We start from the raw sequence: 27,924 nt of genomic DNA, 5'->3' as shown, positions 1-27,924 counted from the left end.
GAACTCCGCTTGCATAAACTTCTTCCCTGGATCTTTCAGATCTGGGAACTGACAGTTCCAACAGCTGTCACTTCCATCTGCTGTGATGATCACACCAAGGTTCAGCCATCATGTGACTTCTTACTTGAAAGAGGCAATCAGGGCTGGGGCGATGGCTTGGTCAATAAAGTGCTTGCTATGCAGACAAGGAATACTTGAGCTCAGATCCTTTTCACTCAGGTGAAAACCAGGAGAGATAGTGTATGCCTGTAATCCCAGAGCTGGGGAAGTGAAGACAGAAGGATGCTTGGAGCCTTCCTGGTCAATGAAATAACCTGAATAAAATAAAATAAAATAAAATAAAATAAAATAAAATAAAATAAAATAAAATAAAATAAAATAAAATAAAATAAAATAAAATAAAATAAAATAAAATAAAATAAAATAAAATAAAATAAAATATAAAGTAAAATGGAGAACAACTGAGGAAGATACCTGATCTTGACCTCTGGCCTCCACACGCATACACATACGTGTGCATGAATACCTCCACACACAGGTGCATACATGTGTGTGCCTGCACATACAGGCCCACTCACACACGCAATTAGGCAACTAAGATTCCTTATCGTTTTACCTTCCAAGACACGTGTGTATGTTGTACAGTTGCACAGTTGAAATTTCCACAGAGCTATGGAGAGAAAAACAAGTAGATTGATTGATCCATTTGGATTGTGTGAAACAAACTTAACGGATGGAAACACCCAACTGAGTTGACTCAAACTTCAACAATGCAGTCTGCACTTAACCAACACCTACTGCAAGGATTGTGTCCCTTCTTTGGCTACAAGGGAAATACTGTGATTGTATAAAACATACCACATTCTGTTTCCAGAACCAAGAGTTCTCCCTGCCAGCTACTAAGATCCTGCTAATTGATACACTGTGGGTTTTGGCCAACAAATGCTTTATTTCCATAATGTCGGTTGGTGGTTTAGTACATCTTTTTTTTTATGACTTGCTTGCACCATTTGCATGGGTACAGAGCCAGTTCCTCCACCAGAGCATTCAGCAGGCACTGGTGGATACTGAGAAATGGCATTTCAGCTTCTGGGCAGACTTCAGAGATGTCAGTTATTTCTCATTCAGTTTGTTATACTTGCCTGTAACTATTTAAAGACAAATGGTGAGGAATGTAGCTTGGTGCTAGGGCATTTGTCTAGGATGTGTAAATCCCTGAGTTCAATCCCAAGCACTACAAAATGAACGCACAAGTAAGAGTAAGTAAGCCAAGGGCAATCTGCAAGAATGCCGTTGTATCTGAACTGTAAGCGTGCTCCTATCCGACAACCCTCCAGTATAGGAACAGGGGAACGAGCTCCTTTATAAAAAGAAAAAGAAGCTCCTCAAAAAAGCAAAGAAATCAGAGAGGGTAATAAGTTGCCTGATTCCAAAAACTGGGACTTTCTCAGAATACGTTGGTCTGTTCATGTAATAGTGAGCTCAGCGTTAACTTTAATCCCAGGACTTGGTTGTCTAGAGTCAGTTATTAACTCATCCCGATGATGTTACAAGTACAAGCATTTCTCTTCAAGTTGCCTGAATGAAGCATCCAGATTATTAACCTCTGGATGTAGCAATAGACCTAGATGATTTGCATTATTTGGAGGGAAAGCTATACCCAAGGACATGCATGATTTAGGTTGAATTAAATGTGAGCTCAAGTATTTTTGCTTGCTTATTTGTTTGTTCTTTGCTACATGACAACCTTGGCGTGCCCTAACAGTTTAGAAAATAAATCTTCATTATACCTGCTGCAGATCAGACATCCATCTGTCAGTTACATGCAGCGGTTGCAGAGAGAATATTGGGAAGGGATGGTTTAACAAAAGGTCATGCTTGGCTAGAAAACTGAAGAGAGACAGCATGGATCGCATCTTGGAAACCATGGAAGTTGGAAAGAACTCAGAACCCTGAGAGAAAGGACACCAAAGAAACTGGATAGAGTCAGGCGCACATTGAGCAGATGCTGGAGGAAAGTAGGCGGCCGCCCAGTACACAGGGGCAATATCCAGAGAGGCGGCGATGGCGTTCAGAGGTTCACTGACAGCCATCACGAGAATGTAGCCAGGGAAAAATGGACCATGCCAGGTGTTGGGAAACAATGCCAGGATTGCAGGGAGCATGTTGAAGGCCTGTCTTTTCAAAGAACACAAGTTGAGGACGATTTTCTAGTCTTCTATTCCCAGAATAAGAGGAAATCACTAATATAGAAACATTACTCTCCCTAGAACCCAGTTGCCTCTTCTAACGATAGCTCCCAGGACTTTTTTTCCCTCTTGCAGAAACAACTGTTTTTCTCTTGGTTTTCATTGTTCTTTAGACTGGGCTGATCATATATGAGGTCCAAGGATAAGCATGTGACACTAATATATGCAATCATGGCATCAAAGCTCTAGACAAAATTGGCGCAATGGTCAGGTGACAATCTGTGCATGTGAAAATTCCGAACAGATAAAAAAATAAACATACTCAGATTCTGTCATAGGTGGAGGAAAAGGGAGGCTGGCTAATTGAGGGCTCATAAAAAGCAACCTTTCAAAGCCAAGGTACAATGCTTGGAGCACTGCCTGCTAAGTAAAATAATCATTGAGTTGGATCATGTATTTTTTTTTTTTCCTCTGGATGCTGAAGTGACGGGATAAGGAAGCAAGGGGAGTCTCTACACAGTGACCATTGATAAAACTTCAAGCTTGCCTCTGAGAAAAGTAAGAAAGGCAACAGGGAACCACATCTACGCACTTAGTATACTCCATCTGTATGCATGTTTTTATACCTCTTTCTTCCTAATTTGGAGCTAAAGCTCAGATGTACTGAGTCTGAGTTGAGACCACCAATACTTGCTTCCAAGCTCTATTTAGTGGTTGAGCCCATCACAATCTGGAACATCACATCTCAGAAAAAATCAGAGTTGACTTGGGGATGTCAGATGGAGTTACCTAGAGAGACAAGAGTCCTTATTTTGTTGTTTTAGTGGCTGTGACTTGACAACACTAAATCTATCGAAAAAATGTCTTGCTACCATATGAAGAGATTCTGGCTAGGAAGAGATGAAATAAGACAGAAGGAAAGATGAAGAGAAACCAACCTGGTTACATTATTGAATTCTAAACCTAAGCCTAGCAATGCTGGAATTCTTCAGTCACAAGAGCCCAAAATTCACTTTTACATAAGTTACTCTGTATTCAGGTTTGTTTTTATCCAACTTAAAAGGACCCATTTTGTATCTGTGGATAGTATTTTGGAGGGTTAGGGTGTCTAATTGTGATGATTATTCACTTCTTGTTTCTCAGATCTGAGGCCATCTTTCAGGTACTCTGTCAAGCTGGAGGTGGGAGTTCACATACTAAATTTCCCAGAAGCCTTTGTGAACGACTTTCCTGTTAGCTGGGTCAATAGCAGTAGGTAAGAAGTTAGGCAAGGGGCTGGAGAGATGGCTTAGAGGTTAAGGAAACCAAAGGATCCCAGTTTGACTTTCCAGGACCCATGTTAGCCAGATGCACAAGTGGGTGCATGCATCTGGAGTTCGTTTGTAGTGGCTGGAGGCCCTGGCTTGCCCATTCCCTCACTCTCTCTCTCTTTTTCTCTCTCTGTATTTCTGCCTCTTTCTTTCTCTCAAATAAATTTTTTTAAAAAAAAAAGAGAGAGAGAGAAGGTAAAAACAGAAAGTAGGCAAAGGGACCTCTATGCCTCTAGTCCTTGTCTCCAGGCTGGAAACTGAGCTGACAAAATGCATAAATTCTAACATTTGAGATGTCGACACTGTCAGTGGTACCATCAGAATCTTCATTGTCTGCCTTTGTGATGGGAGCAGGGACACAAGGAGCAAGAGAAGATGCTGCAGGGAATCTCTCCCAAGCCACCACAGATCTGGTGTCCTCACTATTGTGTGTGAGTGTGTGTGTGTGTGTGTGTGTGTGTGTGTGTGTGTGTGTGTTTGCTTATTTTGTGAAAATGGTGATTGAATTTAGCTCTTCAGGCATGCCAGGCAAACACTCTCACCACTACCCCTAGCCCTTCACTACTTCTCTTTTGTATCTCCACTTCTAGATTCAAGAGAAAAATGGGTTATTTTAATTAACTGACCAAATATTGAGGGAATAAGAGGCATGCTACCCAGCACTATTATAGCAATAAAACATTGCTATGAACTACATAACTAATTTAAGCTCCCTTTATAGAAAGTTATCCTCTGCTTTTCCCTAGTGGAAATCAATTCAAAAACCAACTATCCTTGCAAAAATGGAATGCAGAGGGAATGAGGCAGATCGATAATCTCAGGTCAGGAATGTTAATAGTACAAGATTTCCCCGTAACCAACTGGCAAGTTAGGTCCAGGTGATGCCTGTCTAGCTGACAATTCCCCCACCTCCTCATTCCCTGTGAGTATGCCCACTAAGTGGCAGACAGTTGTTTCAAGTGCAGGCTGATTCCTCGGTGCTGGCTATGTTGTTTTCTCTGCCCTCTTGCCAAGCGATAAGAGATACCTTGTGTTGAGCAGAACTTGTATAGGGTATGATTGTTGCTACTCTACAAATTCCAGCCTCATTCACTGTTCTAAGTTGTTTTTTTTTTTTCTGTGTGTGTGTGTGTGTGTGTGTGTGTGTGTGTGTGTGTGTGTGGTGTTACAACACATACACTCACCTATAGTGAGGGGCTCTTTCCTACCAGATACGTGTCTGCTCAGGTGGCCAGTCTGGAGGAAGGGACTGGAAGCACAGGGACACTGTCTTCCCTTGCCTACCTTCTTATCAGCTGCCATTGCCTCGTACATGGCCCAAGCAGAGCCCCAGGTGTCTGCTCTGTCCCTCTTCTGCTTGGTCTTGTTTTGATCCGGAGTCTCTTACTGATTTTGGTGTTTGTAGGACTAGGTATTTCCCCTGAGGGATCGGGATTACAAGCATGCGTAGCCATGCCCAGCTGTTTTGGGGTGGGATCTGTCAATTCCAACTCTGGTGGTCTAAGTAAGGTTCCCTTCGGGCCCTGACGCTTGAACTTCCGGTGTGAACTTAACCACTGATCCCGCTCTCCGGTCTCGCTGTACTCGTTTCTCTAGAGCAGCACACAACACACCCTAAAGTTCAGCGGAAAGGACAATCACTATTTTATTCTCCACTCAGATCATAAATCTAGATCAGGCAGGACAGGAAGAGCTTATCTCTGTCCAAGATGTCCAGGGCACCAGCTGGGAAGGCTACAATGGATGGGATTGACTTAAGAGGCAGGCCTGGACTCATATGGGAACGTCTTCACCCAAAGGTTTAGAAGAGTAACTCGGAAATGACGTGTGACGGCTCCATCACAGCAGTCTAGTGGAAGTCATTCTGTGAGAGGACTCGAGGTTGAATCTTCCACCAAAGCAGACAGAAACCACACAACCTTCATGCCTCACCTGTAAGAGGCACCCAGAGTCCCTTCTGCCTTGCTGGTTTAACTAATCTAGTCACAATCCTACCAGCTGCAAGAGCTTGGGACATATACCCACTCTAAGGGAAGATTGTCACAGCATATTCAGCCCTGTTTTAAAACAACCATGTACTATCACTGTCTTGGAAAATGATGTACAAATACATTCAACCTTTCTTGCAAGATATGAAAATTGATTTTGGGGACTGGTGATTTGCCTCTATAGATTAAGGCACTTGCTTGCAAAACCTGTTGACCCAGGTTCAACTCCACAGTCACTCATGTAAAACCAGCTGGGCATTTGTTTGCAGTGGCAGGATACTCTGTGAGAGAGAGAGAGAGAGAGAGAGAGAGAGAGAGAGAGAGAGAGAGAGTATGTGCATGCACGCACACACATGTAAGTTTTTTTTAATTTAATTTTTATTATATCATCAGTCTTTTGAAGGCTCTGTACTGCTTGTATCTCTAGGGATCACTGCATTAGCTAAGGAAGATAAAACATTACTTGTTTTCAATATTCTTTGGACATTTAATTGATCATTTATATGATACCCTCTGAAAATATAACTAGGCAATGAGACATCTGAAACCTAGATATGCAACTCTATCATCCCAAATGCTTATGACAGCTAAGCTGCTTCTACACATTACATCAGACTTCAAAATATCTTATTAGCTTAGTACATCGCTCAGAATGATATCCACCCCCCATTATGGAGCTGGAACGCCAGACGATGAGACGTACTGATTAAGCCAAAAGCAGTGACCCTCACCACTTACTGAGAGGAGTTGATCCTTGGTGGGTCTGTCACATAATCATCACAGTGGGGCCTGCAAATCCCGTGTAAACAGCTGAAGACCTGACGAGTTCCAGAAAACAAATCCGCAGATGAGTTCCCGATGCATCTGGATGTTTCTGCCAAGTACATGGCCTGGGTCCCAATGTGCTCTTCAGCACACCCAGCAGCCACACACTGAAAATTTAAATAAACATTAAACTTACACGAACTCCACATATTGAGTCAAAGAATGAGAGAGAGGAACCCGGTACAAAAAGAGCACTCCTCACATCACAAGTGGAAAGTATCAGCATGTTCTACGATGGAGAAGGCTGGGGTTCTCCCCAGGTGGCATTATCAAAGGATAACAGAGCAGACACTGTTTCAGGGCAGTCCGCAAGGCAAAAAGGTTGAACATAAAGGCCGATGCAGTTAGAATTTCTGCTGACTTCAGGCTTGTTTCTATTAACATATGCTCATAATGTGATTACTGATCCTGATTCTAATTTAGCATTCCCTTTGTAAGACCTTCTAGCATGGTCATTAGGAAATCTGGATTGATTATGTTTTGATCTCATCTTTAGTTCTGAAGTCCAGGTATTTTCAGGCTATAGCCATGACTATTGCCTAGATATTGGGATCAAACTTCAAACTTCCTCAAGGTTTCATAGCATGCATAGCATTATAAATTTTACCCCAAGATACCAGCATTTTTAAGAGGCAGCCAGGCAGCAGCAACATTGGATAGAGAATCACCAGAGTCCAACCAGTTTCAAATAGACACTGAGGTTTTATTTTATTTTATTTTTTTAATGGAGACACCGTGAAGCTACTTGGAGGTGTATTTGCAGAGCCAGGAATGATGGAGAATGGAAAAATAGAAAAGTCAACACCACAGCTCTGATTTTTGATAATGGTTTGTTTATAATGTTTCCTTTTTTCCTTCTAAGGCGTGCAAATACCTTGCCCAAAGAACACACACATACACACACTGCTGTGTCTGATAAATTGCCACAAATGCTCCCGGCAATAACCAGAAAGCAAGGTCTCTATTTGTTTCTACGGAAACCTCGGCTTGACACGAGGCACTTCACACCACGACAATCTGCAGACATAACAAGACCTGAAATAGGAGAAAGTAGGAACAAGAGAAAGGCGTCTTGGAACCAAAACGAAATCAGCAATGTAACTTCTCTTCACCTGGCACATGGAAAGGAGGATGGGTAGAGCTCCTGTGAACGGAACCAATAATTTACCTACCTCCTCACGGTACTTACATCCCTTTCTGTACTAGAATCCTGGTAACATCCCTTCCTCCTTTCTTAGATATTCTGCATCGTGGCCCTATTTATGCCATTCCTCCCCAGAGAGAACTAACAAGATGCCAGAGACACCATGAACGCCCTTCGGTATAACCGTCTCGAGAGTTATCTGAATTAAAGCTGGCCCTGCCTGTTCGTAGGTCTTGCAGTTGTCTTTGTAGATGCCCCCATCACTCAACTGCACAGCCAGGGTCCAAGCTTCCTGGGAAAGCCGCCTCTTTCCAACCTCCTAGCTACCCTAAGGTCCTATTGTCAAGAATTGTCTTCACAAGGCTGCTGTATCCAGAGTTACTCCATTCCAGGAGGTCCAACCCCAGGGCTAGAGACAGCACTTGTCTCCTTTGGTGTCATCCCTATACGGACCCAGAAGGTACATTCGCCCCCCTGTCCCCAGGCATAGGAAGCTGTTACAAGTCAATCTGATACATTTCCCTTCTCACTTTCAACTACTGTCTGCACTCAGTCACTGCATCTTGCCTCCTAGACGAGTCTCCTCACTCCATCTAGGAGCTGTCAATACAGTGAAGAGGCATCAGAGTTCAGCCGCCAAAGAGGACCACGCAATTCTCAAAGAAACACAAAGCTGACGGAACACTTGAATATCAAGGGCAAAGGCACCGTACGCAAACTCTTAAGAAGTAAAGAAAGTTTTCAACTCTGGGTTTTGGCTCTTCTGGGTGAAAATCGCTGCTGAACAGGGAATTTGATGCAAAAATTGAATTTCAGCTTCCCTCTTTATTACAAAGCCCCAAATACAGCAAGGAACAAAAAAAAAAAAAAAAAGAGCTTCTTGCACATTTTAGATTGGGAGTCTCACATCTTAATGTGGGTCTGAAGGACCTAAAGCAGTTGGGTCGGGTTCTAGTCTCATAGTTCTCTGATTCAATAATCTTGGGTGGGAACTGACAGCTTGCCATTCTGGAAACTGTTCATGAGCTGCTGGAGCCCAGAGAACATACATGAACAATACATTAACATACATGAGCAAACAGCTATGCAAGATGCCCAGCATCTGACTAGGCAAAGTGTTGCTCTGTGGAGAAAGACGAGCCTGCCGTTAGGAGAAAATGATATGGAATCCTCCAGGAAAGCTAGATAGGTTTTTCTCCCGTGTCTCTCACTGAGAAACAAGCCCGGCAGAAGAAGCACATGTGTGCCTTCTAGTCACCATGGCAACGGTCCTTAATGCTCAGGGAAATGTTCCAGATAGTGCTGGGGGGGAGGGGGAGGGGAGCTGGTGATTTTCCAAGAACAGAGAGAAAGTCAGTCCTTCTGACTTGGCTTGAGGGCTGGTCTTTCGAAATGTATGAAATGTGCAGAATAACAGTGGCAGTGGAGGTTTAATGGAGTCAAAATTAATGGGTGAAAATGAAGGCACTAACTTGTATTGTCATTTTCAAGATATCGGAGGTTCAAATTCTTGTTGTGTGTGTTGATGACTGGGCAGATGAGATGAGCCCAGTTGAGTTCAGGCAATTTCCACCTCTCCAGCACCGGCAGGGCTCTATGGCAGATGCTGCTAACACCTGTCTAGTTGCTTAGAAATGAATGGTCCCGTAGCTCCAGGACTCGGGGCTGAGAGTTCGGTGCCCCGGTGGAACTGCACGGGACTGTGGTTGTCAGAGACCAGGTGTAAACCCCAACTCCATAGCTCACCGACTCGGTGTGTTCTGATTGATTGGATTACAATCCCCCCCTTTAAGACAGGGATAATCACTCCTCTTTAACGGGCTGTTAAAGAATCGATGAGGAAATGCTCGTGCAGCATGGAGCATAAGGGCTGACATCGAACCAACAAATGAGAGGCGTTTTCCTCCTTGGCTTCTGGCCTCCAGGCTACCTGCCCAAGACTGATACCTTAGAAAAGCTGACAGCTGCAGGCCTAGTCCCCACTTCACTGTACCGCCCCCCCCAAAAAACCTAATTGAGCAAGAGTATTTAAATGCCTAAAGTTTTCACTATTAAGTATGCATGGCTATTGCTATCAGTCTATTATTTTTTTTAATGTTGTTTATTTATTTATTTATTTGACAGAGAAAGAGGGAGAGAGAGAGAGAGAGAGAGAGAGAATAAATATGCCAGGTGCTCCAGCCACTGCAAATGAACTCCAGACACATGCGCCCCCTTGTGTATCTGGCTAACATGAGTCCTGGGGAATTGAACCTGGGTCCTTTGGCTTTGCATCCCTCCAGCCCCTAACTATTGTTTTGAGACATGTGCCCTGTTTCTTCTGGATGGTGTGCTTATTTTTCTTTCCTACCTATGTCTAAAATCCCATCTCAGTTTTCTACTTGATTGTCCATATCTTAAGGGATTTCTCCTGTGTCTTATTCCTTTTATTTTGCCTTCATCTTTAGATCAGTTCTGCTTCTGTGGCCCCAGAAATGAGTCGTGACTCATTCATTTTGTATGTGACTTTTCATCTGCCTCTTGATCTGATTGAACATAGCTCCAAACACTGAGAACCACTTGTTCTTACTAAGCCTCAGAAAAGAATATGACTGGAGAGTGTGCTTAGCTCTGGGTCAGGGAAGGAGAGAAATTCAGGTGACAGAGCATGCAGATGGGCTGAAAGCACACAAGAAACCTCTGGGCTAGAATTATGGGACTCTACTTGTGGTAGTTTGAATAGAAGGGACCTGATATATTCAGTGTTTTATTAGTTTGTAGTTTGTATCTGCAGCCACCTGGCTGAAGGTGGTGTCACTGGGTAGATCATAAGGTGTGGTGCTGGGTTCGATATTTCAACCTAAAGATATGCAAAGTGTGCCTAGCTGGAGTTCCTGAAGTGTGCTGTGCTGTGTGGCTTTTGGTTTTTAGGTTTGTGCTTCTTTCTCTGTGTTTGGTCCTGTGAAAGCAGGCCAGCTTCTTCTGCCATTACGGAACTTCCCCTGGATCTGTAACCTTCAATAAATATCCCTTCCTCCATAACTGTGCCTGGTCTGGAAGTTCATCTCAGAGAACCTGAAGCTGTCTGCCACAAACTGTAGAAGGCCACATATCTTTAGCATGATCCTGCCTTTCTAGATGTGGTTGGTCTAGTCTCCAATGGTTAGCTCAAAACATTTGGTGTATATTTTAAAATTTGGTGGTGGATATTGATAATGTCAGGTATTTGAACACCCCCAACATGCATATCATCTCTAGAAAGTGGCCAATATGCAGCCAAATTTAGGGGTTGGGGAGTTGGCTCAGGAAGTCAGAAAGCTTACCAGTACAAGCAACAGAGAGCTAGGGGTATTGAGTTTGACTGTCTAGCACCATGGAAGGCCAGGCAAGGCCTCACACTCCTGTTGGCAACAGGAGAGTTGCTAGGGAGGAGGAATGACGAGCAGATCCAGATTCCATGAGAAGCTCCATCTCAAGGAAACAATGCAGAAGACCAGTAGCAGAGGACATCCAGTCTTCTCCTCTGGCCTCTACATGCATGCAAATGGGGGCACCCACGTGTGCATACACTACCCATACACATACTGATAAGACCAGAATGACCCCATCTTTGCACTCTGACTGACATTTCACTGTAACTCTATTTCCCAAGAGTGACACAACCACCACTCTCAATGATCACATTCCTGGGATGATACAGACCCCTCATCCCCCATGGTCACCTCCCTGTGGAGACCCAAGCCCTGAGGCAAGGTGGACTGCTCTGCAAACAAGGAATTCCGATGAGCCCCACTGCTCTGTATGTATCTACTGGTCTGTAAGGGAAGTGGCTTCTGACCTTGCCTGGTTAGAGCCCTTCTCAGGTTTCATTTGTTTGTTTTTAGTTTTTCAAGGTAGGGTCTCACTCTAGCCCAGGCTGACCTGGAATTCACTATGTAGTCTCAGCGTGGCCTCGAACTCACAGTGATCCTCCTACCTCTGCCTCCCAAGTGCTGGGATGCACCACCATGCCTGGCTTCTTCTCACCACACCTGGCTTCTTCTCAGGTTTTTAACCTAATAAAGCCTGTCTCTCTTGTGGAGCCAAGTCTTCACTCTCATCAGTTTTCCTTCTTTTCTGCTTTTCCTACATACGCCGTATCACACATACTACACACATGCACACACGCAATAACACACACACCCCAAAACAGTTTAAAGAAAGAGAAAAGAAACATTTGGTCTGGTTGAGATCAGTTTCCAGGAGGCATAGCAGGGATCAACCTCTGTGGGTGTGACTACTTAGTGTCAGCCTCTCCCACGTGCCCCTTGAAGGAGGGTAAGACCTTCTCTGGAAAATACAAGTCTTGTAGAAACACAGATATTGAAAGCAGGACTTTTTGTTTCAGTAGGTTCTGGAGAGACACCGATCAGCTGAGTGGAGATTTGAAAGTCAAGGACAAAGGTCTGCAAGTAGAGCATCTATCAAATCATTGCCAAAGATAATGGAGATTGAATCCAAAGCGGCCTTAACAAAGCTAAGGAAATCTAGGAGAGATGCTGTTCCTCTGATGGCTTGGCTAAATGCACTTGATAAACTAAATCTATTTGCACACAGATACTTTGTTGAGGAAGCCAAAGATTTTGGCTTGAGGACAATAAGAACTGAAATTTTGTTGAGGTGAGGGAATCTGGGAAAGAAACAACTACGGGAGAATTTTTGAATTCAGTTTCCACACACTAATTTGGATGATACGTTTCTATCCAAACAGGTTCATAACAGGCAGCTGGATCCGACATTCAAGCCCACAGTTCAGAAGTGGAGTCAGAATTGGAGATAAGACGCCTGTGTTTTCCGACTGTAGATAGTGCTTAGAAGCATGAGTTGGTATGTGTGTTACATGAATTCTGACGGAAGCAGCAGAAGGCGTCAATAGAACGTTAGAGCATTCCAACACTTAGGAGCTACGTGGCGCTCTGATGTTCTAAAGTTGGCGCACCAGGCTGAGGTGCAAGAACAAAGCCACTGGCGAATTCCAGGAATCACAATGCACACATTTCCTGGATAATGAGGAAGGGAACTTCTACTGTAGACAGAGAGGGCCGGTTGGCAGCTAAGAGTGTTCAGAGCTGTCCAACACTATCATTGATAGCAATAATGAGCATAAAGAATCACGAAATGCAAGAGCAATCGTTTTGATTTCTAAACCTCAGTGCACTCTTGGAAAATATTAAAGTTGTCATTATATGTAAAAGTCATGCAACATCCAATACGTTAAAACCTATTGGAAATTAATTTTTTTAAAGTGAAAGGCAGGAATAAACATCTATTTAATGAGCTATCAGAAGAATATGGTGCCATCACTTAATAATGCAGCTTCTGGATAAGTCCACTGTACATAGAAATGTGAAAAAGAAAATGAGATCTTAACTGGGCATGTTGGCCCACATACCTATAATTACAAAACTGAAGAGGCAGAGGTAAAGGGTCTTGAGTTCAAGGCCAACCTCAGATACATAGCAAGACCCTGCCTTTTTTTGGCTTTATTTGTTATCTATTTATTTCCTTTTTTTTTAAAGGTAGGATCCCTCTCTAGCCCAGATTGACCTGGAACTCAACCGGTAGCCCCAGGCTGGCCTCCAACTCATATTGATCCTCCTACTTCAGCCTCCTAAGTGCTGGGACTAAAGGCATGTGCCACTACACCCAGCTAAGACCATGTCATTTAAAAAGAAAAAAAAATGACATGTTACCTTACTGTATAAAAAATTAAAATGTAATTGGCTCTATGACCCTCATAAAATGGTCTAGGATGCCTAGATTACATGTTACATACAACTCACGTAAACAATGGTAATATTGAAACCAAAGAGAAGAGTATTTGATAAATAGGGCTGGAGAAATGGCTTCGCCGTTAAGTCTGTGAAGCCTAAGGACCCAGGTTTGAACCCCTAGTTACCATGTGATCCAGATGCACATGGTGGTGCTTACCTCTGGATTTCATTTGCAGTGGCTAGACACCCTGGTAGGCCCATTCTCTCAATATACCTGCTCTTCTCTTCTCCCCCTGTAACTATTTCTGAAATAATGGAATAAAAATATTTGGGAGGGGGTACTGGAGAGATGACTTAGAGGTTAAGGGCTTACCTGTAAAGCCTAAGGACTCTAGTTCAAGGCTCAATTCCTCAGGACCCACATTAGCCAGATGCACAAGGGGGTGCAAGCATCTGGAGTTTTTTTGCAGTGGCTGAAAACCCTGGCACACCCATTCTTTCTCTCTCCTTCTTTCTCTCTCTGTCACTCTTAAATAAATAAATAAAAATTTTTAAAAAATTTTTAAAAGAAAGAGGGAAGGTCTGGCGGGATGTCTTAGCAGTTAAGGTGCATGCCTACAAAGCCTAAGGACCTGGTACCATTCTCCAGCATCCACGTAAAGCCAGATGCACAAACTGGCGCATATTTCTGGAGTTTGTTTGCACTGGCTAGAGTCCCAGGAACATCCATTCATTCTTTCCCTCTATCCTTGAAAGTAAATCTAAAAAAAAAAATATTTTTTTAAAGAAAGGCAAAACTAATGAGATGGTAAGGGCAACAAAACCATTTCAAATAATCCCAGATTTGGACCTAGACACTGGCTGCAGAGTGCTGTCTTCTGATGTGAACCAGCAGTTGTACAAATAGTGAAATCTGTAATCTGTTACAGGCTGAACGATTCAATTAAATGTGTGAAAATTACTATTTTAAATACCTTGATTTTTTTTAAGTGTGTGTGTGTGTGTGTGTGTGTGTGTGTAAGATATAGATAGATAGATAGATAGATAGATAGATAGATAGATAGATAGATATTGATCTTACACTGAGAGAAATTGTAAAATATAGCTTGTGTATGACTCAAGCTTAAAAAGAATTAAAGAATTTCTGAGATAGGAAATATTGAAAGAAACCACCTTCCTTTGAGTCCTGTCTTCCATTCCAGAATGTTACTCTAAGCATGACAATCCTTTATTGAAAGTCCTCCTCCTCCTCTTCCTTCTTCTCCTCCCCTCCCCCTCCTCATGAATACAGGAGAAAACCCAAACTGCTCATTATCTCAGCACAGACCTCTGCCTCGCACTCAAATGTCAACTCTTGATCTTCACCACTCTCTGAAGGCACAGAGAACACTTCCAAATGTCTGCATATGCCTTGGCTTGTCTTGGGTCTGTATCTGACCATGCCCTGTGACACTATTCTCCTTGCCTAGAACTCTCAACATTTAGACCAACTCATGTCCCAAGGAGCTAGATCTCACACATGTGCAGGTCCAAATCTTTACCAAGCCTTCCTCTTGCGTAAGAGACAAACGTGTCTGCTTTTGATGGTCAACTTGACTGGACAGAATATTGGCAAAGCACACCTCTGCCTGAGCATGGGAGAGGGTTTCCAGAGATGAGTAGACCATGAATTCAAATTTAGAAAATGTATTGGGAGGTGATGGGACATCTTGCCTGTTTGGAGGAAGCGGGTCCACTGGGAACATTTACTTCCTGTATTGCTCTCCCCTTCCTGCTCTATACTTCCTGTCTGCCATAGTGTTCGCTTCTCTATTCCACACCCTGTCTACAATGACATGACAGACTAAACTTTCTAAAACCATACGCAAAATAAACAGGCAGGGCGTTCTTGTACCCTTTCTTATCTAGGCAGGGTTTATAACCAGAGGTATCAGCTAGAATGTGATATACGTCCTTTCAAAGCAAAGACTAAACATCCCTGCCGGTTTCCATTGCCCCTCTTCTTTCGTCAAACCACCAGATGGAGGATATCTCCATGAACCCTCTCTCAACCCCATCACTTTGCATGAATCTCAAATAAACTTTATTGCTTGTGAAGGAACCCCAGTAGGGGGACCCCACGCTCTGCCCGGATATGGCGACACCCCAAATCACTCACGAGAAGCCGTCTGGATGCAAACTGCAAGAGGATTTTATTCCAAGCGCGCTGGGGCCCACAGTCGTACACCACACAGGGGTAGAGGACTGCAGAGCCCCGAATGCAGGAACGGGACAGTTTTTATAGGGTTTCTAACAAAGCCTGTGCATTAGACCAATCGTTTTTTTAATATCAGGAGCCCGCAGGGTACGAGCCAGTCAGTTTGTGCCACCCCATAGTTTCTAAGCCAATTAGTTTAATTTGTTCATGCCCCTTGTGGACCAATCAGTCTCCTATGACCTTGGAGGTCAGCATTTGCGCAGGTCCTTGGGTGGGAGTAGCAGAGTGTGGTATCAGCCTCCTATGACCTTGGAGGTCAGCACTTGTGCAATTCCTTAGGTGGGGGTAGCAGAGTATGGTATCAGCCTCCTATGACCTTGGTAGTCTGAGGCAGGCTGCTACAGCTTATGGTGCGAGCTACTAAGGCTTACAGTGTGGGCTATTAAGGCTTATGGTACAGGCTATTTACAGAAACCAAATAAGTGGTTCACTTCATTACTCATTTCCCATCCTTGAGGGCTATCTCATGCCCTTTTTACCTAGTTTTATATTAGGAGCGGGCTCTGATATAATGAGAAGAGGGATTCTTTACTTGCTTCCAACAGAGAGTAAAGCCTGGAGTTTGAGGTATGCAGCGGCCCGCTTAAGCTCCCTTTGGAGCGTGATAGTATTTCTGGGCTTCTGAATTCTTGGGCCTTTCACTTGAAAGTATTAATATTTAACCAGTATGCATTTTTTGTTTTGTTGAGAATTGGAGCAACAGGGCCTCAGCTGTTGCAATTGAACGCCAGATGCTTGCTCCACCTAGTGGGCATGTCCGACTTTGCGCTTGCTTCACCTCTGTGCATCTGGCTTATGTGGGATCTGGAGAGTCGAATATGGGCCCTTAGGCTTGGCAGGCAAGTGCCTAACCACTAAGACATCCCTCCAGCCCTCCAGCGTGCTTTATTCTGACTGACACAGTAGTAGGTTTTAACCTTGACATTTATATTTTCTCATTGGTTTCCGGGAAGGAGGTTATGAGAAAAGACTCCTGAGTTTTAAACTTGAATTTTAGCTTCTGCTGTTCAGGTCATTCAAGATTCACAGCAAGTAGTAGTAAATGCAGAAGTAGGAGTGGAAGAAGCAGAAGCTTTTTTTCTCTCAGGTTCAGGGTAACAATGGGAGAAGTACTCATTCCTGCATCACACAGGACACTTGTCCCTATTCACAGACACACATGAAACAAAGACATTCAGGATTTCCAGCACTAGAAGAGTACTGTATAATTTAGAATTCTGAAGATATACCCCGGAGTGAAATGGGATGTCAGGGTTTCAGGAAAGTCCTTCAAACCTGAACCCTAGGTTTGTGTCTACATTTAACCAATGAATTGAATAAAATAAGACTGACAAGGATAATAGTGAAATTACTATTTTTACTTAGGGAAGTACAAAATGAATAGAAGGAAAATAGATACACCCACATGGTCTGAGAGCCCACGATGTGGGCCTGGAAAAACTATAAAAAATTACAAAAAAGGAGAGAGAGAGATAAGAGGGCTGGAGAGATGGCTTAGTAGTTAAGGTGCTTGCCTGAAAAGTCAAAGGACCCAGGTTCTATTCTCCAGGAGCCACATAAGCCAGATGCACAAGGTGGTGCATGTGTGTGCAGTTCATTTGTAGCAGCTGAAGGCCCTGGCATGCCCAATCTCTCTAGCTATCTGCCTCTCTCTCTCTCTCTCTCTCTCTCTCTCTCTCTCTCTCTCTCAAATAAATATTTTTTTTAAATAAAGAGAGGAAAGAAAAGAAAGTACTAAGAGCTCCTGCCATATGGAGAGCAGGAAGGGGTAAAGAGCCCATGGGGGAGTAGGGTGAGGGGTTTCCCCCTCATATCAGCCAGGCTGGGCGGAAATGAGGGGAAACTCACCGGAACCTGGAAGTTCAGGAGTGGTGGTCAGGCAGCTCAGAGAGAGGAGTCTTGCTTCACACGCATCTATTTATCACCTTATTGTGGTGGGTTTCGCTGTCTGGCTCAGGTGAGCCAGAGAGACAGCTGATTGGTCTGGGCTACAGGTGGTTCAGGAAGAGGCCAGGCATGATGCCAAATTATGGAGTCTAATCTTAACCAACCACAATGTCAGGATTAGTTTTGTATTCCGGGAAAGGAGACCTCCCTCCCAGGGAGGAGCTCAGAAATGGAAAAACCGGGGCTGGAGAGATGGCTTAGTGGTTAAGCGCTTGCCTGTGAAGCCTAAGGACCCCAGTTCGAGGCTCAGTTCCCCAGGTCCCACGTTAGCCAGATGCACAAGGGGGCGCACACGTCTGGAGTTCGTCTGCAGAGGCTGGAAGCCCTGGCGCGCCCATTCTCTCTCTCTCCCTCTATCTGTCTTTCTCTCTGTGTCTGTCGCTCTCAAATAAATAAATAAATAATTTAAAAAAAATGGAAAAACTGGCCTAGGGGACTAGGCAAGAGATAAGTCAGACCATCCTCAGCTCTCTAGCAAGCACAGTTTGGGAAGGCAGACCTTTTGGGCTTTTTACTTTCAGGGGGGCACTCAACCTGCTTAACAAAGCTACCTGACTCCCTCTTAGATGCTGTATTGAGAATAGACTGCGTGTGATAGATGGGTGGAAGGGTGGCGTGGATGATGAGGATTTTAAACAGGAGTATTAGTGTGTAGGAATTGTGTCACTCATATTGAGATGTTTCACTGAGACAGTTGGCAATAGAGATGGCAAGAAGGGTCTGTATTGAGGTCTATATATTTTTGGACAGTACAGCTATAACAGACAGCTTCAGGTTCACTGAGATGAACTTCCTGACCAGACACAGTTATGGAGGAAGGGGTATTTATTGAAGTTTATAGATCCAGGGGAAGTTCCATAATGGCAGAAGAAGCTGGCCCTGCTTTCACAGGTCCACAGAGAGAGGGAAGCCACAAGCTCCAAAGCCAAAAGCCACAACCACACAGCACACTTCAGGAACACTTTTCAAATATTTACATTGGAATTTCAAACCCTCCACCATACCTTAAGACTCGCCCAGTGACACTGCCTCCAACCAGGTGGCTGCAGATGCAAACTACAAACTAATAAAACACTGAATATATGTGGAGGCATCTATTCAAACTTCCACATTTACAGCTAACAGGATTCCCTACATATTATATTCATTTAGATGAATATCTCATTACTTGACCTAATTTATCCCTCTTCCCAAATACAAGCCCTTGAGAGATTTCCAAATTTACACACACACACACACACACACATTGTGTGTATTCTCCTCATTATATATGTGTATATATCCTAATTAGATAGATGATAGATAGATAGATAGATAGATAGATAGATAGATAGATAGATAGTCTCCTCATGAGGACAGAATTCTACTTGAATAGATGAATATATATTTTCATTCTAACCCCAGAGCCTGGAATCACCCCTAACCCACAGTTAAAACTCAAACATTTGTTAAATGAGTGAAAAACTGATCTAATCAATCTTGCTAAAGCAATAATTCTTGTTCTAACATGTCAAGCAATAAGCACAAGGGCTGCCAATGTAGTACATTTGCTGCAATGTGAGTTTGTATCAGCAGGAAAGAAATGAAGGGGCTTAGCCTGAAGCTTAGCCTCAATTTGACCATTGTCCCTGGAAGCCTATATCTCACTGGAAGATTTTTCTTCGTATATATTTTTCTTTCCCCCTTCCAACATGTATTAGAGAAGTTTCCAATTTTAGTGTGTGACCTAGGGACTCTGCAATTGGAAACTCCATGGTGATTTTTGCACAATGCTCTGTTAATTGTCAGCCAAGCATCACTGAAATATCTACCACTATCATCAATGCTACTGAAAATGAATAAAATTAAATTAAAAATTAAAATTAATAAAAGCCACCCAAGCCTGGCCAAAGATGATTCTAGAATTCTGGAAACTACAGCTGCCATGGAAGGGAGACGCTGATTGTGAAACATGCATTCTCACTGGCTACCGCTTCATGTGCAGCTGGACACAAAGACCCCTGGCAAGCCCACAGCAGAGTCATCCTCACCTGTCAGCCTTGTTCATTGTGCACCACCAGGGTCAATACCTTGCGTTTTGCTGAGAATAGTGGCCCTGAGCACACTGATGAGCCAAGAGCCACAAATGCCCATTGCAAGGGAGGAATATGGAAGAAATCACTGCTTTTTTTCAGGAGGATTGAACACAAATGACATTGAGACAACTTCATCCATTAAGGCCTTTAAAATGAGCAAACTAGCTCACTGTGCACGTTGATTCATTAAGACCTTTGAGCAATCTAGCTCATTGTACACTTTACCCTCATCAGCGACCCGATTGTCCCCAACCCCTGCTTTCTGCCTGGCTCATGTATGCCTAATCTTGTTACAAACTATATTAGGAGCAGGAAATGCATTAAAAAGGAACAACATTCCAGGCAATGCCCTTATTTTCTTTATGGTTTGGGTCTTACAAAACCCATAGAATAAGGCAACTTTACTACCTCAGGTCCACAGAGAAGAAAGTCTGTGGCACAGGAGAAGAGCGTGGTAACATACCAGAGCCAGGCCATTTCTACCTAAACCAGTAGCGCGCCACCAGCTACTCCACACTGCCTCCACGTTCATGTCTTCTTACAAACTAGTCCTCAAGTAGCAGTCATAAACCTGGAGCATGCCTGCCTCTCCAAGGGCAAGGTTTCTAGAAAGAGAGAAATGAAAGAAAGGAAGAAAGAAGGAAGGAAAGAAAGAAAAAAAGAAAGAGAGATAGAGAGAGAGGAAGGAAGGAGAAAAAGGGAGAGAAAGAGAAAGGGAGGGAGAGAGGGAGAAGAAGAGAAGGAAAGAGGGAGAGAAAGAAGGAGGGAGAGATAAAGGAAGGAAGGAAGGATGGGAGGGAGGGAGGGAGAGAAGAAGGGAAGAAGGGAAGGAAGGAGGGAGAGAGGGAGGGCATGGGGCCAGGGCAAGGAGCTCTACAACAGTAAGTGAAGCCGTGCCCCAGCACAATCGAGCACACAGCATGTAGTGCCCTTGTTTCCAGCACACAGCTCAATGTCTACAGCCTCTAAGATTTCTCAAATTTCCTCATTCCAATTGTACCTGATCTTGTACGCCACAGCACTCAAAGCCCAAGGCAGTCTTAAAAAGAAGTAGTTTCATTATGGTTTTGCATTTTTTTTTAATTAAACAGGTGACTTAAGATGAAAGAAAATGTTCTGTAAACTACATCATCCTAATCATTTCTAGCCAAAGAGTGCTCTTGGGCCCTCCTTGTATAGTTCATATGTCTGTGATCAATGAGACTTGACAGTTTTTAGTTCTTTGTATAAACATTCCACCACAAACTTGGTTTTCTGTTTCAGAATCCTCAAAATACCATCTTAACTTTCTTTTAAGGGACAATATGTCAGGACCATATAACCTTTACTCTCCTAATGCTGAGTAGCAAAGTTGACTTTGTTTTAAAAAAAATGGTGGCTACATCATGTCTTACCTACACCAGCCATGCTTCAAGCACTCAACGTGTGTTATCTCATTTGATCCTAAACCCACAATTTGGATTCCATCATTAATACCCACATGAAGAAACAGACAGAGAGAAGTCACTTTGCTTGTCAAGGCCACCAGGTAGCTGAGAGAGAAAAACTTGTCACTGAATTCCAGGGCAGCAACTCCTCAGTGTGTGTGGTAGGATACCACATCCCTCTCTGTGCTACAGCAAACCTACCTGTGAAAACATGAGGCTTTTTGTCTTGGAAAACATTACTTCAGAGAAAAACCATAGGCAAGCCAAGAAATGTGAATACTGTTCTATTTTATGCTCAGTATTTCCACAACTTTCCCAAAAGGTTTCTATCCCCTCCCAACTTCATTAGCAAAGCACAGTCCATGGGATCATACCCTTTTTTGTTTTTGTTTTTCCTGGTAGGGGTCTCACTCTAACTCAGGCTGACCTGGAATTCACTATGTAGTCTCAGGGTGGCCTTGAACTCACGGTGATCCTCCTACCTCTGCCTCGCGTGCTAGGATTAAAGGCGTGCGCCACCACACCCATCTCTTCTTCTTCTTCTTCTTTTTTTTTTTTTTTGTCATTTTGCTTTTGTTTTTTTAATACCTACAAAATGACTACTACAGGTACTTTACATGAACAGTTCTTTGAATACCAGAAAGATGATCACGTTCCAATCACCTCTCTGCTAATTGTATAAGCACTTTTATTTGTTGCTATTCTTAACACAAAAAAAGCCTATTTTATGTGCTTGTACATTTCAATAAGCTTTTCATATAATCCTTTATCTTTTATCCCTTAACCTGTCAGATTTGATATAAATGTTTTCTAAGTAGGCATTCCATTTTCTCTCAATAGTATTATCCTCCATTATATAAAAGTTCTCAAAGAATCAACTTGTCTCTACTAGATTGTTACTCTATTGATGCCAATATGAGGAATGTATCCGTTACATTCCTCAACGCTTGGGTAAAATACCTGACCAGAAGCAAGTAGAAGAAGGAAATGTGGTTGTTTTTTTTTTTTTTTGTTTTGTTTTTTTTTTGAGAGTGACAGACACAGAGAGAAAGACAGATAGAGGGAGAGAGAGAGAATGGGCGCACCAGGGCTTCCAGCCTCTGCAAACGAACTCCAGACGCATGCGCCCCCTTGTGCATCTGGCTAACGTGGGTCCTGGGGAACCGAGCCTCGAACCGGGGTCCTTAGGCTTCACAGGCAAGCGCTTAACCGCTAAGCCATCTCTCCAGCCCAGAAGGAAATGTTTTAAAGGGATATAGTCTTTTATGACACGGACGGCTTAGCAGGCCCTGGCTTGTCACACTTCAGCCAGAGGCAGGAAGCAGTAGGTGACCAGGAAGTGGAGCTGAATTATAAAACCTCCAGGTTCACCCCGAGTTATTCACTTCTTCTACTGCTTCACCTCCTAAAGGACCCACAACCTTCCCAAATACTGCCACCAATATTGTCACCAAGTGAGCCTAACACACGAGCCTACGGGACGGAGACATTTTACATTCAAACCATGACAGAGCAGCATCTCAAAGTAATACTAGCAAGGCAGCATCATTTTGGTGTGTATGGATGACCAGAATGTACATTATGTGTGTATGTGTGTGTGTGTGTGTGTGTGTGTGTGTGTGTGTGTGGTGAATACATATGTATGTGCAGATGTTCATATCATGTGTCCAGGTGTGGATGTCTGAAGAAGATGTCAGGTGCCATCCTTTATTCCTTTTTTTTGCCTTATTTCCCCAAAACAAAACCTGGAGATCCTGTTTTCTGTTTAAACTGGTTGAGTAGGTGTAAGGTTCAGAACTGCCCGAGACCACGGAGGCCACTCTGAGGCAAACATGGAAGCTTTTATTTGGGGGAAAAAACACGAGCTGCTAGGACTGGCTCTCAAGGGTAGAGCACAGTCAACTTGGGGTCGCAGACAATGGGCTTTATAGCGCTCTTCAGTTGGGGGAAGGGGAGGAGGGGAAAAGTTAAAAGAAAGGTTTCTTTAAGGGAGAGCTAAGATAGCCAGGGCGTGACACCAGAACAGTGATCAGGTGACTTACAAGACGAGAGGGCAGGAAGTCATGACCTGGGGGACACTGTTAGGCAAGGAAGAGATAATGGCTGGGCAGTTTCTTGAGGAATTTGGATAACGCACTTCCTTGTGTCTGTCACCATCCTGCTGCCTTTGGTGACTCCACTTTGGAAAGCCCATATTGACCTCACATTCTAGCCTTTTGTTAATGACAAGGAGCCGTGGTTTTTCTTCTGTAGTGTCTTCAGGCTGACCATAGGGGACAATGAGCTCTTATGGGGGAGGTTGGATAATGTGGTCGATGGGTGTCCCTTCAGGGCAGGTGTTCAGGAGAGGGTTCCTCAGTGGCTAAAGGCTGGTAGAAGATAGAAGAAGGACAGGCCGAGTAAAAGCTGGTTGAATGTTTGGTGGGTGAATTGGTCCACCAGATTTTGGATGCATCTCAGAAGGCAGGGGGCCAGAGCAAGTAGCAAGAATAGTCCACATATAGGCCCTAAAAGTGGCAAAAGCTAGGGCCAGACCATCCCAAAGATGTCCCATGACTCAAAGGGAATGGGTATTCGTACCTGAAGCTGGTTGGCCAGTCTTTGGTGACTCCATTTTAGGTAGTGCCAGAAATCCACCCCCGCCCTGTCTCCACCCTCCATAGCATAGGTATGACAAGCACGTATGACTGCGCCCAACATTTTACGTGGGTGCTGGGGAACAAACATGGGTCCTCTCGCTTATGCACTAAGCTTTTTCACCCACTGAGACATCTCCCCAGCCTGCAAAGTGGCCTTTGATATACAAGGCACACACTTTTTATTCCAACACTCAGGAAGCCGAGGCAACAGTATCAGGAGTTTGAGGGAGGCCATCCTGGGCTACACAATGATACTCTGGCTCAACATAAACACACACACCTTTAGAAAAATAAGGATAATATTGTGTATGTGATGTGATAAATGACAAGAAAAAGTAAAGTGACAAAAACCACCAGAGTGCATCCATCCTTTTATTTACTACAGTGAATAGCATTGATGGTGCTTGGGGTGGGGGTGCTGGAAAGATGACTCAGCAGTTAAGGTGCTTGCCCGAATGGCTTAGGGATGCAGGTTCAATTCTCCAGTGCCCATGTAAAACCAGATGCCCAAAGTGACACATCTGTAGTTTATTTCTTTGCAGCAGCTGGAGGTGCTGGTACACCCATTTGCTCTGTCTGTTTCTCTCCTCCCCATCTCTCTCTCTCTGCTTGCAAATAAATAAATATTTTAAAAGAATCAATGCTGTTTTAGAGAGGGTTGTGTTTTGTGAGAGGTTTTTTTTGGGTTTTTTTTTTTTGTATGTCATAGCTCTGATTGATGGAGAATTTGAGTGGAAAAAGTCCACTGAGATTTTAAAAAAAAAAAGTCTGTAAATGGTTTTACTATTAGTATGGTATTTTGAAGACTCCAAACCAGAAATTTAGAACATTCAGCAAAAGAAAGGACTAAACATTCCAAGGTCACTGGGATCACAATCATGCAAAATACCTTTCATAAATATATGCAGATGGATGTCTTTTATTACACTACTCTTCTACATTTTGAAGCATAACCGTAGTAGTCCTTGAACTGATTGCTTTGGATTTTGTAGCCACTTGTGTCACCAGCAAATCATTAGTTTGGATTGCTTCATTTCAATATTTATATCTCATTTCTTTTTCATGTCTTATAACAAGTATTTCTAAAACACTGTTGGCAACTATTAGGGTTTGTGGGCGTCCAAGCCCCTGAGATGTCACTCTCTAGTGAGTGTTGTGGGATGGTATTTTGAGATATCTTTTCTTTTACTCACTTTCTGTCAACCAGTCAACAGGAGTATTACTTCATTAAAATAAAAAAAAAAATTTCACGTGACATAAAGGCATTCACAGAGATTCTGATTGATAAAAATCTGTGCTCTAAAATGTCAGGCTCTAATATGTATGCCATTAACAAAAAGACTCGGGGCTGGAGAGATTCCTTAGTCGTTAAGGCGCTGGCCTACAAAGCCTAAGTACCCAGGTTCGATTCCCCAGCATGCATGTAAGCCAGATGCATAAGGTGATGCATGTGTCTGGAGTTCATTTGCAGTGACTAGATGCCATGGCAAGCCCATTCTCTTTCCCTCTATCTGCTTCTTTTCATTTTTCTATCTCTTGCTTAAATAAATAAATGAATAAATAGATATGCAATAAATAAATTTTAAAAAATGACTTGGACCTTTGAGAGAAAGACCATCTCCCTCATCCTAAATTAAGAATCTCCAGCCAGGAGGAACAGAAGAAGGAAGTCTGGCTCTAAGAAGAGGACTGGCTTTTGAAGAGAGGAATGATAGAGAGGATGGCGAAAGACACAAGCGCATTAACAAGAGCAGCCACAGTTGAGGTATCAACAGCACTGGGAGATGCTGCTCTGAGCGGGGCCTGTTTCCAGACTCTGCACAACTAGGCTCCTACTTGAAGCCGTGTATGCGCAGTCTCGGGTGCCATGTAGAGAGGCCCCTTCTCAATGCAAAGAACTCCGTCTGTGGGCATGGATCAAGTTCTAGGAGAATAACAGACACAAGCGTTAAAGCCTTCAGTACTTAGCATGAGAAGGCGGAGGCGCCAAGCTCTGTTAACAGAGGGTGATGTGGTTTGAATATAAAATGCCTCCAATAGGATTCATGTGTTTGAACACTTGATTCTCTCCTGGTTGTGCTGTTTGAGAAAGCTGTGGAACCTTTAAAAGGTGGAGCCTTGCTGGAGGAAGTGGGTCACTGGGTATGGGCCCTACATGCTATTTGTCCTCTGCCTCCTGATTATGTTACAGTGTGATGCCGGCTTCCGGCTTCTGCTAGCAGGCTCTCCCTGGGATAAAGGACTTTAATGTCGAGGATTATAACTCAAAATAAACGTGTTCCTTCCTTAAGTTGGTCTGGCCTGGTATTTGTTAATAGCAGCAAGAAAGTAACTGGTACAGAGGGTTTGTGGTAGAAATTGTTGACCTATGGAGCTGGGGAGATAACCTAGTGGGTAGAACATTTGCTGCCTACAAATGAGGATTGGAGTTCAGATCTTTGGCAGCCATGTAAACTCTGAACGGGTGTGGCGGCCCCACCGTTATCTGAGCACTTGACAGACAGAGGCAAGGAGTCCTGGAGCAAGCTAACTAGCTGGACCAACCAAGCCTGCAGGCGTGTGTTCAAGAGACCCTGCCTCAATAAATAAGAAATAAGTGATCGAGGGAGACATCTGATGTCCTCGGGCTTCTACATGCACGCACACATAGCCACCCGCATGAGCGTCCACACACGTGAACACACATGCATGTGTACCACAAACACATGCATATACAAAAACAGAAGAAGTTCTCAGTGAGAAAAGCAGGTCACCTCAAGCTTTGTGCTCCTTCACCTGTGTCTTTTACCTACCACCAGCCTCTGAAAAACAAAAAAATGTATAAACACTACCAAAATGAGGAATTCTACAGTATTTGAGATCCTTTGTCATTTGAAAGGCTTTTTTTTTTTTTTTTAAATTATTTATTTATTTATTTGAGAGTGACAGACAGAGAGAAAGACAGATAGAGGGAGAGAGAGAGAGAATGGGCGCGCCAGGGCTTCCAGCCTCTGCAAACGAACTCCAGACGCGTGCGCCCCCTTGTGCATCTGGCTAACGTGGGACCTGGGGAACCGAGCCTCGAACCGGGGTCCTTAGGCTTCACAGGCAAGCGCTTAACCGCTAAGCCATCTCTCCAGCCCTTGAAAGGCTTTTTAATTTTTTTTTTAACAGTGCTTTATGTATGATTCACTGAAATGAGAAAGCCTTTGGTATTTGTTTTAAGTTGCAGCCCATCTCCTGATTGGCTAGGACTGAGCTTTAGGGAAAAGTGAAGAAGAGACTCCCTTAGTGGCTGTCACACCCAGACAGCATCTGTCTGTGACCTACTGTATGAACAGGCAAACCGTTAGGTCCACACACACCACTGCCAGGGGCACACAGAGACGGTGATGGTGTGGGGGCAGGGAGGCCCCCCTGTGCAAATCCAGACACACTGCTTAGTCAGAATTTCTCCCGCACCAGGCCCCAAACAAGCTGGCCTTTATTGCCTAAGGCTTTCAAAGGGTGCAGGTGGTGAAGCATTAAGAGTGACTTTATTATTCCTACCCTGTGGCCCTCCTGCGAAGCTGGGATGGGGACTTCCTGGCAGCTCGGGGCCTCAGAGACGACTTTGAGTCTAGGCTGTGGGTAAGGCCTGTGGTTTGGGGTTTGTTCCGCTTTCATTGTGAGCTGAACCTCCAACAATCCCTCCGCCCCAGGGTGGCTACTATTGATTTATGCTGGCTGCGGGACAGCAGACGGAGGCAGCAGAGCGAACGCGAAGGCGGTGGCATGCTAATGCTAGACCCGGGATATTTCTGTCACGAGGAATAGAGCTCAGAGTGCAGACTTGGCTAACCTCCAACGAAGCAGTTGAAGATTATCAGTTAACTCATTTGTGAGATTTTGAAGGTGCACGTGCAGTTTCTCGGCACTGGCCTTTGTCCTGGGGAGTGGTAATTAGGGCGCTGTGTTAAATGTCTCAAAGGGCAGCCCGTCCCCCAGCCCACCCCTCTCTTCCTGCTCCCAGACGTTCGCCGCCACCACCGGAATTGTGCACAGCCTCCACTGCCTGCCGAGTGTTCTCCCAACACGTGCACCAGGGATGACATGGAAAAATCCCGTGTCCTTTCCTCTGCCGGTGTCGCTCTCTCGCTGCCACGGTTCTGGGCTTCTGCTGCGCTCTTTCCTCATTCCGGATGCATCTCACCTGGGCACTCCTTGATGGCCATCATCGCTAAGGACATGCCACGCACCTGTTCGGTTGTGTAACTTACCTTTCTCCTACCTGGCAGAATTGACTGGAAAGAAGGAATTACTTACACTGGCTCACGGTTTCCTTGGGTTCAATTCATGTATTCTCGGACCTGAGAATCTGTGCGAAACACCATGGCAGTGGGGATGAGCAGCTAAAGTTACTCTCCCCTTCT

General features: G+C 44.0%; 1 long non-coding RNA gene across 1 annotated transcript; it reads right to left on the bottom strand.

The window, feature by feature from the left end:
• LOC123455744 lies at positions 1 to 27,924 on the bottom strand. The gene is made up of 4 exons (XR_006634115.1): positions 27,818 to 27,924; positions 6,226 to 6,419; positions 617 to 670; positions 1 to 314 (listed from the first exon to the last, which is right to left on the bottom strand). It is a non-coding gene; the product is annotated as an uncharacterized LOC123455744 (long non-coding RNA).

This window comes from Jaculus jaculus, chromosome 18 (assembly GCF_020740685.1).
Source record: "Jaculus jaculus isolate mJacJac1 chromosome 18, mJacJac1.mat.Y.cur, whole genome shotgun sequence".
Lineage (NCBI taxonomy): Eukaryota > Metazoa > Chordata > Mammalia > Rodentia > Dipodidae > Jaculus > Jaculus jaculus.
The sequence above is the reverse complement of the archived record's forward strand: the minus strand, read 5'-3'. Positions and strand labels throughout refer to the sequence as shown.